This window comes from Octodon degus, unplaced genomic scaffold, assembly GCF_000260255.1.
Source record: "Octodon degus isolate 3935 unplaced genomic scaffold, OctDeg1.0 scaffold00029, whole genome shotgun sequence".
Classification (NCBI taxonomy): Eukaryota; Metazoa; Chordata; class Mammalia; order Rodentia; family Octodontidae; genus Octodon; species Octodon degus.
In genome coordinates, this window is record NW_004524605.1 from 5,844,935 (window position 1) to 5,857,627 (window position 12,693).

A 12,693-nucleotide genomic window follows, 5' to 3' on the forward strand; every position below is an offset into this window, starting at 1 on the left:
GGCAAAGCACAGGGACCGCGGTTCGATCCCCAGCACCACATGCCAGCCAGCCCCGCCCCCTGGTGGGCTGAGCTGGCCACACACACACACAATAAAATAAATAAATGTTAAAAAAAATAAATAAATGTAATAAAAATAAATAAATATTTAAAAAAAAAAATCAGCGGGGCTCCAGAGAGGACAAGGGTTGTAACCTACAGGTGACTCATGGGCCCCTCCCAGCCACAGCCCTGGGGAAGGGGGAGTAAGGTGGCCTGTTGGGTGAGGCTCATGGCCACACCTTCAGAGCCCCTGCACACAGCTGATTGGGGTAGGGGAGTGAGCGCCTGACCCAGGCCAGCCAATCATGTCCTACCTTGAAAAAATTTTTTTTTCTATCTTGCAAATTTGAACTAAGAACCCCAGGATAGGCAAGAGTGAAGCTGAAGCATAGTACCCTGGGTGCCTAGAGAAGGGAGCAGCCCCTCATCCCTAGAAAGGGTGGCTTTAGGCCCCATTCCCTGAGCTTTGGTTTCCCCACACTGTGCCAGGAAGCCAGCTTGAGCTTAACCCAGGGCCAGTGAGGAAGACCCTTGAGTCCCAGGGGTGGGAGAAGGAGGCTTGTGGGAAAGCCTCAAATGCAGTTTTTCTTTGAAGCAAATGATCCCTCAGCCCGCAGCTTTGACGGGCTTCGGGACCAGTGGCCATGTGGCTGCCATCGTGACAAGGGAACCAGGGCCAGGTGGGTTTCCTGGACTGCTGAGGTACTCTTTCTGCAGACGCCAACCAGGTCCAAGACAGGGCTCTGGTCTTGTGGCTCACACACTCCTGGCTCCAGCCTTGCCTGAGCCTCAGGGTTTCCAGCTCTTCCAACAGTCATGCCTTTCTCACCAAATGCAGTTTAGACTGGTCATAAGCAGGTTGCCCTCCTCCCTTCACACAGAACAAAGTACAACCTCCAGGGAAGTTGAGGTTTTCATTTAAATATTGGAATGGCTTACCAGTATAAGCGTAGATCGTTTTAGGGAAGTTCTTTCTTTAACTGGCAGCCATAATTGGGCTTCTACTGTAGTTGTATACCAAGTGAGTAGCAGCCAACCACTGTCCTGACATCGCAGGTCTAAACACAGCCCGCCCTTCTGCCTCCAGGGTTAGAAGGTCCTGGACCTTGGTGTGGGTTCTCTGCACAGCCCTCACCAGGGAGCAGAGGGCACAAATAGAAGACAGTGTTATGAAAATTACTTTGGGGGTGCTGGGACTGAACTGAGGCCCTTACACATGCTAGGCAATGTGCTAAGCTACCCCTCTATCCTTCATAAATTGTATTTCAAAGACAGAAGCATTTGCTTGAAACCAGACCCAGTTATTAGGCCTAGGAAGCTGGATCGTCAGGCGAGGGGTGCATCTCAGCAGCACGCTCACGCAGCCTGCACAGACTCTGGGGTCCACCCTCAGCACCACCACCAGAAAAAAGTTCAATTGTCATGAAACCTAATCTGTTTTCTTAAAAGGGGGCGGGGCAGCTGGTGAGATAGCTTAAAGCACCTGTTTAGGCAAGTGCCCGTAGTTTAACCCCTGGGTGAGCCCCACCCCTAGGGCGGGCTGAGCCAGCCACACACACACACAAAAAAAAAAAAGCATAGTTTTTATTGCATGTTTGTAGTACACAATGATTACATTCACTGTAGGGATCGGCATGTGTATGTTATACATTTCAGTGCTTTTTTCCTCCTCCCCTCCGCGCTCTTCTGTACGCTGGCCACACTGCAATCTGGGCAGGGGAGCCACGCTTGTGGGCCCCGCGTTGGGCCCTGACACTCAGGGCAAGGAAATGACTCCGGGCTCTGACCAACACCAGCAGAGCTAATTTGGAAAGCAGGGTGAAACTGAGATAAGCATAATAAAAACATTTTCCTGTGTACCTAAAACAATGAGATATTTGGGATCTAAAACAATTTCAGAATGTCCCGGGTTCTGTTCCTTAAGCCTTGATCTACACACATACAAAGAAACAGAAAGAGCCAGCCCCGCCCCTCGGGCCATCGGGACTGGGCTTGGTCGTGTGCACCTGTAATCCCAGCTCTTGGGAGGATGTAAATAGGTGGATGGCTACAAGTCTGATCTAGTGGTGAGACTCTCAACACCAGGTAGACCCTTCTCTAAAATACAGAAAAAAAAAAAAAAAAAAAAAAAAAAAAAAAAAAAAAGAAACTGATGTAAGTAACTGTGGCTTTGCAGGCACCTCTAGCCGTCCTCTTAGCCATTTGTTGCCAACCATGGTCGATCCCACCATGTACTGGGATATCGCTGCTGACAGTGAGCCCTGGAGCCGCATCTCTTTCGAGCTGTATGCAGACAAAGTTCCAAAGGCAAAAAAAAAAAAAAAAGGGCCGGGGAGATGGCTCAGTAGGATAAGCGCTTGCCTGGCAAATGCAAGGATCTGAGTTCAATCCCCAGTTCCACACGAAGGCAGTAGAAAACTTTCGTGCTCTGAGCACTGGAGAGAAAGGATTTGGTTATAAGGGCTCCTGCTTTCACAGAATGGCCCTGGCGGCAAGTCCATCTACGGGGAGAAATTCGATGCTGAGAACTTCACCCTGAAGCGTACAGGTCCACAGGTCCAGGTATCTTGTCCATGGCAAATGCTGGGCCCAACACAGACAGGTCCCAGTTTTTCATCTGCACTGCCAAGACCGAGCAGCTGGACGGCAAGCACGTGGTCTTCAGGAAGGTGAAAGAGGGCATGACACAGTGGAGGCCATGGAGTGCTTCGGGGCCAGGAATGGCAAGACCAGCAAGAAGACCACCATCACCACCTGTGGACAGCCCTAACGCGGGTGGCTTGTGTGTGTTGCCACCATCAGCCCAGACCATTCCTCTAGCTCAGGAGAGCACCCTGCACCCTCCCTGCTCAAACCACCCCATCATCTCTGCTCTTATCGCAGTTCTTTGGGTTCCATGTTTTCCTTGCTTCCCTCCAAATGTACCTGGATTGCAGAGTTAAGTTTATGGTTATGAATGAAGCTAAATAATGGTTAAAAAAAAAGAAAAGAAAAGAAACATTAAGTATTTAGCAGGCAACTATATTTTGTCTTCATTCAACATATTATATATAAGTGGGGCTGGGGAGATGGCTCAGTAGAATAAGCCCTTCCTTGGCAAGCACAAGGGCCTGAGTTCAATCCCCAATTCTGAAAAAAAAAAAAAAAAGTAAGAAAGAAAAGAAAAAAGATATTATAAGTGATCTCCCCCTTTAGCACTTTTTATATTTTCAAAATATGCTCTAAGGAGGTCATAATAAAAGAGAATCGCTGTAATTTTTTGAAGGTACACAATGAAGTTTCTCAGTAGCAGGTCTGTAAAGGGATACAGATCTCTGGAAGGCAAGAGGGCCCTGGGTAAGGAGACTGATAAACCTCTTCCTCTCCCAACCTGCTGCTGGGCTGGGGAGGGGCCAGCTGCAGGAAGTGGCGAGCCATCCAGCGCACACAGCCTGGCAACCGAGGATCAGGAGGTCATCCCTGGCAGGAGTGGAGGAGCGTCTGCAGCCTGGAGGAGGGGTGGTTCTGCAGACTTCCTGTGGGCAGACTTCCTGTGACAGCACTGGTCCAAGGCAGGGATCTGTTCAGCGCCAGGCTACTGCAGTATCAAAGGCTAGAGACAGAGTGGCAGGCAGAAAGATGCCCCCTCACCACGTCCACTGTGTGAGCATGTTTATTTACCTGTCAAAAGGAACCTGACAAGGCCGGGGAGATGGCTCAGTGCAATAAGCGCTTCCCTGGCAAGAGCAGGGGCCTGAGTTCAATCCCCGGTTCCACAAAAAAAAAAAAAAAAAAAAAAAAAGCTGACAGGATGATAATAAGAATATTTTTATTTTAAAAAGTGTAGCAAGGTATGATTGGCATAGTAAAAGCTGCACATATTTAATATTTGCATCTCAGTGCTTGCAGGTAAACTCTTATGAAACCATCCCCAAGAGAAGCCTGTCACCGTCCAGAAGCTTCTGCCAGACTTACCTTCCCTTCTCTTTCTTCTTTCCTTCCACATTTTTTTCTTTTTCTTCCTTCCTTCCACTTTTTTTGGTAAGAAGACTTGAAATCTACTATTTTAAGTATCAGCTATTTTAAGAATCTCTAGCTATAGGCATTATGCCACGTAGAGTAACTGAAACTGATCTTTTAACCATCATCGCCTGGTTTCCCTTTCCCCAGCACCAGGAAATCACTGTCCTACTGTCTGCTTCTATTGTTGTAGGCAGCTGAACTAGAGATACTACAGGCAGTAGACTGGGCTGGGCCCTCAGAGGAGACAGCAGGGAAGACACAATACATTCCTGTGCTTGGGAGGCTGAGAACAGGAAGATCACTACAGGTTCAATCTACGTAGTGAGACCCTGTAGACCCTGTACTAAATACATTAAAAAAGATACGTTGCAGGGGCCGGGGAGATGGCTCAGTGGAATAAGCGCTTCCCTGGCAAGTGCAAGGACCTGAGTTCAATCCCTGGTTCCGCAAAAAAAAAAAAAAAAAAGGAGAAGAAGAAGATAGGTTGCAACTGTGAGAGAGATGGATTCCTGCTGTGGAATCCATCTGTCTAGGTCTGGAGACCTAGAGACCAAAGATGGGACAAATGCTCACCTCCCTAACGGTAAGCATCTGGGACTAACTATCACCTTGAAAGAGCCAGCAAGAGCCACTAATCCAACTGCTACTGGCTACCAGCTAGCAGATAAACTCCTGTTCTATATTCATGCCCGCTTGCTACGTGGCTCACTTCCCCATTTGGTTCTGGATTTAATCAATTTTCCCTGAGCAAGGCCAGCAAGATAATTCAGCAGACTAAGCACCTGTTTAGGCAAGCACAGGGCCGGGGTTTGGTCCCCAGCACCATGCACCAGCCGTGTCCAGCTGGCCACCAAAACCGAGCGTGGTGGCGCACACCTGTAATCCCAGAACTGGGGAGGTTGAAACAGAAGGATCACTACAAGTCTGAACTGCTTAGCAAGACCCTGTACCAAATGCATAAATAAATAAATATTCCTAGAAATGGCAGATACCCAGGGTAACCTGCTCAGATACCCCTTCTGTCCCTCTCTTGGACAGAAGCTTTCTTTCCCCCAATAAATATACTCTGCTGTTAACCTCTGTTGTTCCCAAAATTCTTTCTTTGGTTTTATTTATTTATTTATCTATTTTGGCGGAACCAGCAATTGAACTTAGGCCCTTGCACTTGCCAGGCAAGTGCTAATTCTACTGAGCTATCTCCCCAGCTCTTTCTTTAATTTTGGAGAACATGAACTTGGCTCAGGTACCTTTCAGGTTGGGAGTTTCATTCCCCTATATCGCTATGAGTATGGCTATTTTTAATTAATTAATTTCTGTGGTGCTAATGTTGTAAGCAGCCGAGTTAGAAATATTATAGACAGTTAGACAGGGCCAGGCCCTCAAGGAGACAAGATAGAAGACAAGGTGACTTTGCAATTTGGAAGAGACAGACACTCCCATATGGGCCACGCCTGAAGACCAAGACAAAAAGAGGAAACACAGCTACATACTTCCCTAGAGATGGGCGTTAGGGATTGATATCCTAAACAGTATTAATCAACTTGAAAGAGCCCAAATGAGTCACTAGCCCAACCCCCAACAGGAAGAGACCCTGTTCCGTATTCCTGCCCACTTGCTACGTGACTCGCTTTCCCATTTGATACTGGATTTAATCAGTTTTACCTGAGCAATGGTGCTTGTAATCTCATTGGTTGACCATAGTTTGGTCCCACCTCATGCCCAACTAAGCAAGTTCCCATGTCTTCTCTACCACCTTAGACCCACCTCACCACATGGTTTTCCTCTATAAAAGTCCCTAGAAGAGACAACTTCCTGGGGGGAACTACCTGCTGGGGGGCCCCCCTCCTGTCCCTCTCTGGAACAGGAGCTTCCTTTCTCTCAATAAGTATATTCTGCTCATAACCTCTGTTTGTTCCTAAAATTCATTCTTCAGTTTTAGAGGACACGAACTCGTGCAGGTCAGGTCCAGAGATGGTTTTCCCTCTGTCACTTGGAGGTTCCCTATATGGTTTGGAGGTCACCCACCCGAGACCAGTTTTTCTCCCTGTATCACTAGGGGTTGTGCGGTGGGCCTCTACCCGAGCTCCCACACTGGGCCTTGCCACATTATCTAGGCAGCCTGTTATGGTTTGTGTCTAGTTGTCTCTCCAAAGCCTCACGCAGTCCTGGGGTGGCTTCTGGAGTTTGTGATTGATCCTTGTGGGTGTGGATGCTGCACCCGCCCTGGGGCAGGTAATTTCCATTGCAAGGTAAGGAGGGCAGAGAGCCCAGCCAGCTGCCTGAGCTGTTGCCAGCTCCCTTTAGCTCGCTGCTCTTTGCTGCCACCACAAAAGCTTGTTCTTTGCCATGTACTGCTCTGCCTTGGAGCCAGCTGAGAATGGACTGAAACCTTCAAGTAACTGTGAGCTAAATAAACCTTTCCTTCCTTTTTTTTTTTGTGGAACCGGGGATTGAACTCAGGCCCTTGTGCTTGCCGGGGAAGCACTTGTTCTATTGAGCCATCTCCTCGGCCCAACCTTTCTCAATGTTGAGTGTCGGGTATTTGTCCCAGGAGACACAGCCTCCAGCCGGAAAGCATGGCTACTGTGGACTCCGCATCTAAGTGAACCATGCAGATGTTGAGGATCTTGACATGGGGAATTATCCTGGATCATTCAGGTGACCCAGAGTAATCACAAGGGTCCTCACAGAAGCCAGGTGAGATGGCACACCTGAAGTCCCAGCTTCTCAGAAGACTCAGGCAGAGGGGCTGATGAGATAGCTCAGCAGTCTAAAGTGCCTGCTTAGGCAAGCACACAGGGACATGGTTCAACCCCCAGCACCACATGCTGCGTCAGCCCTGCCCCTGGGGTGGGCTGAGCCAGCTATACAAAAAAGAAGAAGAAGAAGAAGACTGAGGCAGAAACAAGGAGTCTGTGGTCAGCCCAGCCAGTGCTGGGGAACCTTTTAGAGGCCAAGTACCCAAACCTCAACCCCAAACCCACTTACCTATTGCAAGGTGCCAAACTGCCACTAAACCTGAACATCCAAAGCCACCGCTAGGCCAGGCAGGGCAGTGAGATGGACGTACAAGGGGTCCTTCAGAAAGGGTCGGAGCTGAGCAAAGGAAGGTGACCTAGAAGCAGCAGTCAGAGGAAAAGAGAGAGAGAGGACTAGAAGAGGTTATGCTGCTGCCTTGGAGATGGAAGAAGGCACCGTGAACCAGGCATGCAGGCGGCCTCCAGACCTGGAACAGACAGAGAGCCCGCAGAACGCTCTGCCTTGGCGACCCCAGAGAGACAGGACTTCCAGCCCCCAGAACTGTGCGCAATACATTGCTGTTGGTTAGAAGTTGTCCCGATTCAGATGCTTGTTAGAGCAGCTGGAGTGGGCTAAGACAAATGGCAAGATGCTGGCAGCGTGGCTGTTTCTTTTTTTCTTTTCTTTTTTTGTGTTTTTTTGGCGGAACTGGGGATTGCCCTCAGGCCCTTGCTCTTGCCAGGGAAGCGCTTACTCCACTGAGCCATCTCCCCGGCCCTAGAGTGGCCGTTTCTTGGCTCTATTTTCTAACTTGTAAATAATACAGCAAAAGTTTTAAAGTCAAACATTAAGAGAGGTAGAAGCCTTTGCCACTTAAAACCAACCAATTTGGCGTGAGTGCAGACATTCTCTGAAAGAATGAAAACCCACGCCTCGGTCTGGGCCTACCGTCTTACCCGGATGCTCTCTCCTTGGAGTGCAGGAGTGCAGGCCCAACTGCCCAGAGCTGGCTCCTGCCAGCCCCCTCTGAGCTGGGGACAGGGCTCCTCATTTTGATATAGGGAAATAAAGCTCCCAACCTGGAAGGTACCTGGACGAGTTTGTGTTCTCTAAAACTGATGAATGTGGGGCTGAGGAGATGGCTCAGTAGAATAAGCACTTGCCCTCAAGGGCCTGAGTTCAATCCCCAGTTCTGCCAAAATAATAATAATAATAATAAGGCCGGGGAGATGGCTCAGTGGAATAAGCGCTTCCCTGGCAAGCGCAAGGGCCTGAGTTCAATCCCCGGTTCTGTCAAAAAAAAAAAAAAAAAAAAAATAATAATAATAATAATAAAACTGATGAATGAGTTTTAGAAACAAACAGAGGTTAACAGCAGAATATTTATTGGGGGAAAGAAAGCTTCTGTCCAAGAGAGGAACAGAAGGGGGACCTGAGCCATGCCTCCCTCCACATCTGCCATTTCTAGGGAATTTTATAGAGTGAAACCATGAGATGAGGTGGGTCTGAGGTGGAAAACAGAGGAACTGGTACACAAGGTGGGACAAAACTATGGTCAACCAATGAGATTACGAGCAGCAGTGCTCAGGTAAAATTGATTAAGTCCAGGCCCAAATGGGAAAACGAGTCACATAGCAAGCGGGCATGAATAAAGGACTGGAGTTTTATCCAGCAGCTGGTAGTGGTTGGATTAGTGACTGTTCCTGGCTTCCTCTAGGTGTGACCGATCCCAGGTGCTTATCTTTAGGGAAACCAGCATTTGTTAGACCTTTGGTCTTTAGGTCTGGCCCACAGCAGGAGCATCCATTTCTCTTACAGTTACAAAGTATTTTGTCTTCTGTGCTACCTCCTTTGAGGGCCTGACCCTGCCTGACTGCCTGTAATATTTCTATCTAATTCAGCTACCTACAACACTCTGGTCCGCTCTGGGTTTCTGAGAAAAGACTGTTGCAGGCAACTGAGTTAGAAATACTATAGGCAGGGGGACAGGGCCAGGCTCTCAAGGGGACATTATGGAAGACAAGGTGACTTTGCAACTTTGGGAAAGACTGACACCCCTGCTGTGGGCCAGGCCTCAAGAGAAAAGATCAAATAAAAGCATACCTCACAAAGGCTAGACATCAGGGACTGATATTCTAAGTAGGTCTCTCACCTTAAGGAGGCCTGGAAGAGTCACTAACCCATCCTCCTACAGGAAAAGCCCCTGCCTGTTCTGTTTTTTGGGTTTTTGTTTGTTTGTTTATTTGTTTTGTGGGGTTTTTTTTGGTGAAACCAGGGATTGAACTCAAGCCCTTGCGTTTGCCAGGCAAGCGCTTATTCTACTGAGCCATCTCCCCACTTCCCCCTCTGTTTTGTGTTGACGTCCCCTTGCTACATGACTCACTTCCCCATTTGGTCCCGGATTTAATAAATTTTCCTTGAGAACTGTGCTTGTAATTGCCTGATCATAGTTTTGTCCCACCTCATGCCCACCTCTCGAGTTCCCATGTTCTCCACCTTAGACCGGCCTTACCATATGGTTTTGCTCTATAAAAATCCCTGGAAAAGGTGGACTGGGGACAACACACGTAGGTCCCCCTTCTGTCCCTCTTTATTTTTTTTTATTTTGGCAGAACCAGGGATTGAACTCAGGCCCTTGCGCTTGCCAGGGAAGCGCTTATTCCACTGAGCCATCTCCCCAGCCCTGCTGTCTCTCTTTGGAATAGGAGCTTTCTCTCCCCCAATAAATATATTCTGCTCTTTTTAAAAAATAATGTCTTTTATTTTATTTTATTTTATTTATTTTTGTGTCCAACTCAGCCCACCTGGGGAGCAACGCTGGCACAGCATGCGGTGCCGGGGATCAAACCGCAGTCTCTAGGCTTGCCTAAGCTTGCCTAAGCAGGCACTTTAGACCGCTTAACTATCCTGCCAGCCCTTATATTCTGCTCTTAACCTCTGTTGTTCCTAAAATTCATTCTTTAGTTTTAGAGAACATGAACTCACTGCAGGTAGCTTTCAGGCTGGGAGTTTCATTCCCCTATACCAGGCTGAAGGGGGCAGCAGGTAGGGTCCCATCCTGCTCCCTCTCCCTTCTCACTCCGCACCAGGGAACAGTCACAGGATTGCACAGGAGACAGCGTCACTGCCCTGGACAGTCACAGGATTGCACAGGAGACAGCGTCACTGCCCAAGACGCAGGGGCTGAAGCATGTCCTAATTCTGACACTGTGGCTTCTGCTCTCAGACACAACTTTATGATTTAAAATCTGAACAAAGCTGGGCATGGTGATGCGCCCCTGTAATCCCAGCAGGAAGCTGAGCCAGGAGGATCTTTATGTGTTTGAGACCAGCTTGGGCTACAAAGTGAGCTCAAGGCCAACCTGAACTGCACAGAGAGACCCTGTCTCAAAAGACCAAAAAAAACTGGGGGCACCTGGAGCCTTGGGTCTTGATGAGTCTCAGGAAGGGGCTGTGTTTACAGGGAAAGATTTTTTTTTTTTTTCTGTATTTAGGACAAAGTCTACAGGGTCTCAGTAAGTAGATTGGACTCCTTATTTTCCTGTTTTCAGCCTCCCAAGCACTAGGATTTCAGGCACATTCCACCACGCCCAGTCTCAATCACCAGCTCAGTGTGCCCTGTGGGCAGGACCGGCACGGCAGCAGGATCCAACCCTGGCTGCTGCTCTTTGTCTAAGCAGGTGCTTTAGTCCACTGAGCTATCAGGCCAACCCTTTTGTTTTGTTTTTTAAAACTACATGTCAGCACTCTGGAGGCTGAGGCAGGAGGAGAGCCATGAGTTCCAGGGCAGCCCGGGCTACATAGGGAGACCCTGTCTCAAAAAAACAAAAAGAAAAGAAAAGAGAGAGAAATCAGGTATCACTATGCTGCCCAGGCTGTTTCCAGCACTGAGTTGTGTAATGGGTCAACTCATGTTTTAGATTATAAATATAAATCTTGTGCTTTCTTTCTTTTTTTTTTTGCTCCGCATGCCTTCAGGGCAGGTTTGGCTGGCTTGAGTTGTGGGCATCGAACCACAGCAACCTGAGCCTGACTGCTTTGTTGAAGCAGCCACTTAAAGAACTGAGCTTGGGCTGGTGAGATGGCTCAGTGGTCTAAAGCACCTACTTAGAACAAGCTTAGCCAAGCACAGGGACGGTGGTTCAATCCCCCAGTACCACATGCCAGCCAGCCCCGCCCCCTGGTGGGCTGAGCTGGCCACAATATACAAAAAATATATAAATAAAATTTTTTTTAAAAAAAGAACTGAGCTACGGGGCAGCCCCCCTTGTGCTTTCTGTTGTAAATGTAAGAACAGTCCACTGTTCTTCACTCTAACGCTCTCCCAGCTGAGCTACTTCGGCCGATTTCACCACTGTTCTAAGTTGTTTAGTAACTAGTGGCTGTTTCTTGCTCTCTGTAAGATCAAATTCCTGTAACCCTCACCAATTCTGGTTAACAAAGTCAGCTTTCAGAGATGACTTCAAAAGGAAATTAAATGGGCTTTAAAGTCTTGTAACTTCTGGGCTATGCAAGGCTGCCTGCAGGTACTCAGGTGCAAATTAACCAGAAACTGAAACAAAAGCCCCCGGAAATGTAGTTTGACTAGTGGTCACAATCACTCTAAAAACATTATTTTGTGTCAGACAATAAATTTGTTTATCAAACTCAGTGTGGTTCCAGGTTTTAAAACCCCTCTCTGCTTCCAGGGGCCACGGCTTTTCGGTCCTCTCCTGCGTGAGAGCTGACCGGGAGGCCCTGAGCTCAGTAATAAATAGCTTTCCAAATTCCAATTTGGCTGATCTGGTTCCTATCCTGAGCGATCCAAAGCAAGTTCAAGCAGGCCTGTCCAACCTTCCTAGTAGGTAGGGAGCTACAGCTGGCACCACGGCACCTAGCTAAGGACCTTTGTCCTGCCCTAGGCTGTGACAGGCAGCCACCTGGCCCCCGAGCCCCGCTTCCTCCCTGAGTCACACCCTGTCTTCCCAAGCTCCCCTGAAGGTGTGGGAGTTCCCGCAAGGAGATTTCTTGCCTTCGGCTTCCTGGGAACTGCCAGGTCCCTCTCCTCCTCTAAGGCCTCAACATCCTGAGCTGAGCTGTGGGGCCGAGATAGGAGCCCTAAACCCAGCCCTACCTGGAGGGCCCGTGGCCTCACATGCCTTTCCCAGCTCAGAGGTTTTGTGTTCAAATCTAAATTTAGCCCTGATAGCTGAGGTTACAAAACAGGTTCTTCCCAGGTTTTACAGAGGTTAGCGCTCCACCCCTCCTGCTCCGTCTCCTCCGACCTCCCCTCACTGTGCCAAAGGCCAGCGCTGCACCCCTTCTCTCTCCAAACCCAAAAGCTCCCCAATAAATCTAAGAGATTGCTTCCTTCCACCTCGTGTACCTTCAGTGTGACCTTGAGCAGCCCCTGGAGCCTAGACAGCAGACTCCAGGCCAGGCCAGGCTCAGTGACCGCACCTGGAATCCAAGCCATGCAGAAGGCTGAGGCAGGAGGATGCAAATTAAAGTCTGGGCTATTTAGCGAGGATCCTATCTAAAATTAAACAGTCAGGGCCAGGGGGTTAGCTCAGTGGTGCAGCACTTGCCTGGAAAGTGCAAGGTCCTGAGTTTTATTTCCAGTACCAAATAATTAATAATAATTCAATTAAATAGTAAAAGGGCTGGTGCTGTAGCTCAGGAGTAGAGTGTTTACCTAGCATGTACGAAGCCCTGGTTCAATCCCCAGTACCTTAAACACTGTAATAAAATCGAGGCAGATTGACAAATCTCACTTTCCAGGTTTATGGAAAAATCACCTGTTCTTGAAGGTTTCCGGGGAGAGGCCATACAACACATAAGCATCCTCAAGGAAAATCGAGCTCAAGAAGATCCAGGCTGGGAACCCAGAATGCAAAGGGGAAGACTCAGCCGACCTGCGAGTCCGGGTGTG

At 48.5% G+C, this 12,693-nt stretch overlaps 1 pseudogene; it reads left to right on the top strand.

Annotated features, from left to right (window-relative positions):
* The first annotated feature begins 2,255 nt into the window (after positions 1-2,255).
* Positions 2,256-2,851, top strand: LOC101575411 (annotated as a pseudogene).
* Positions 2,852-12,693: the final 9,842 nt, after the last annotated feature.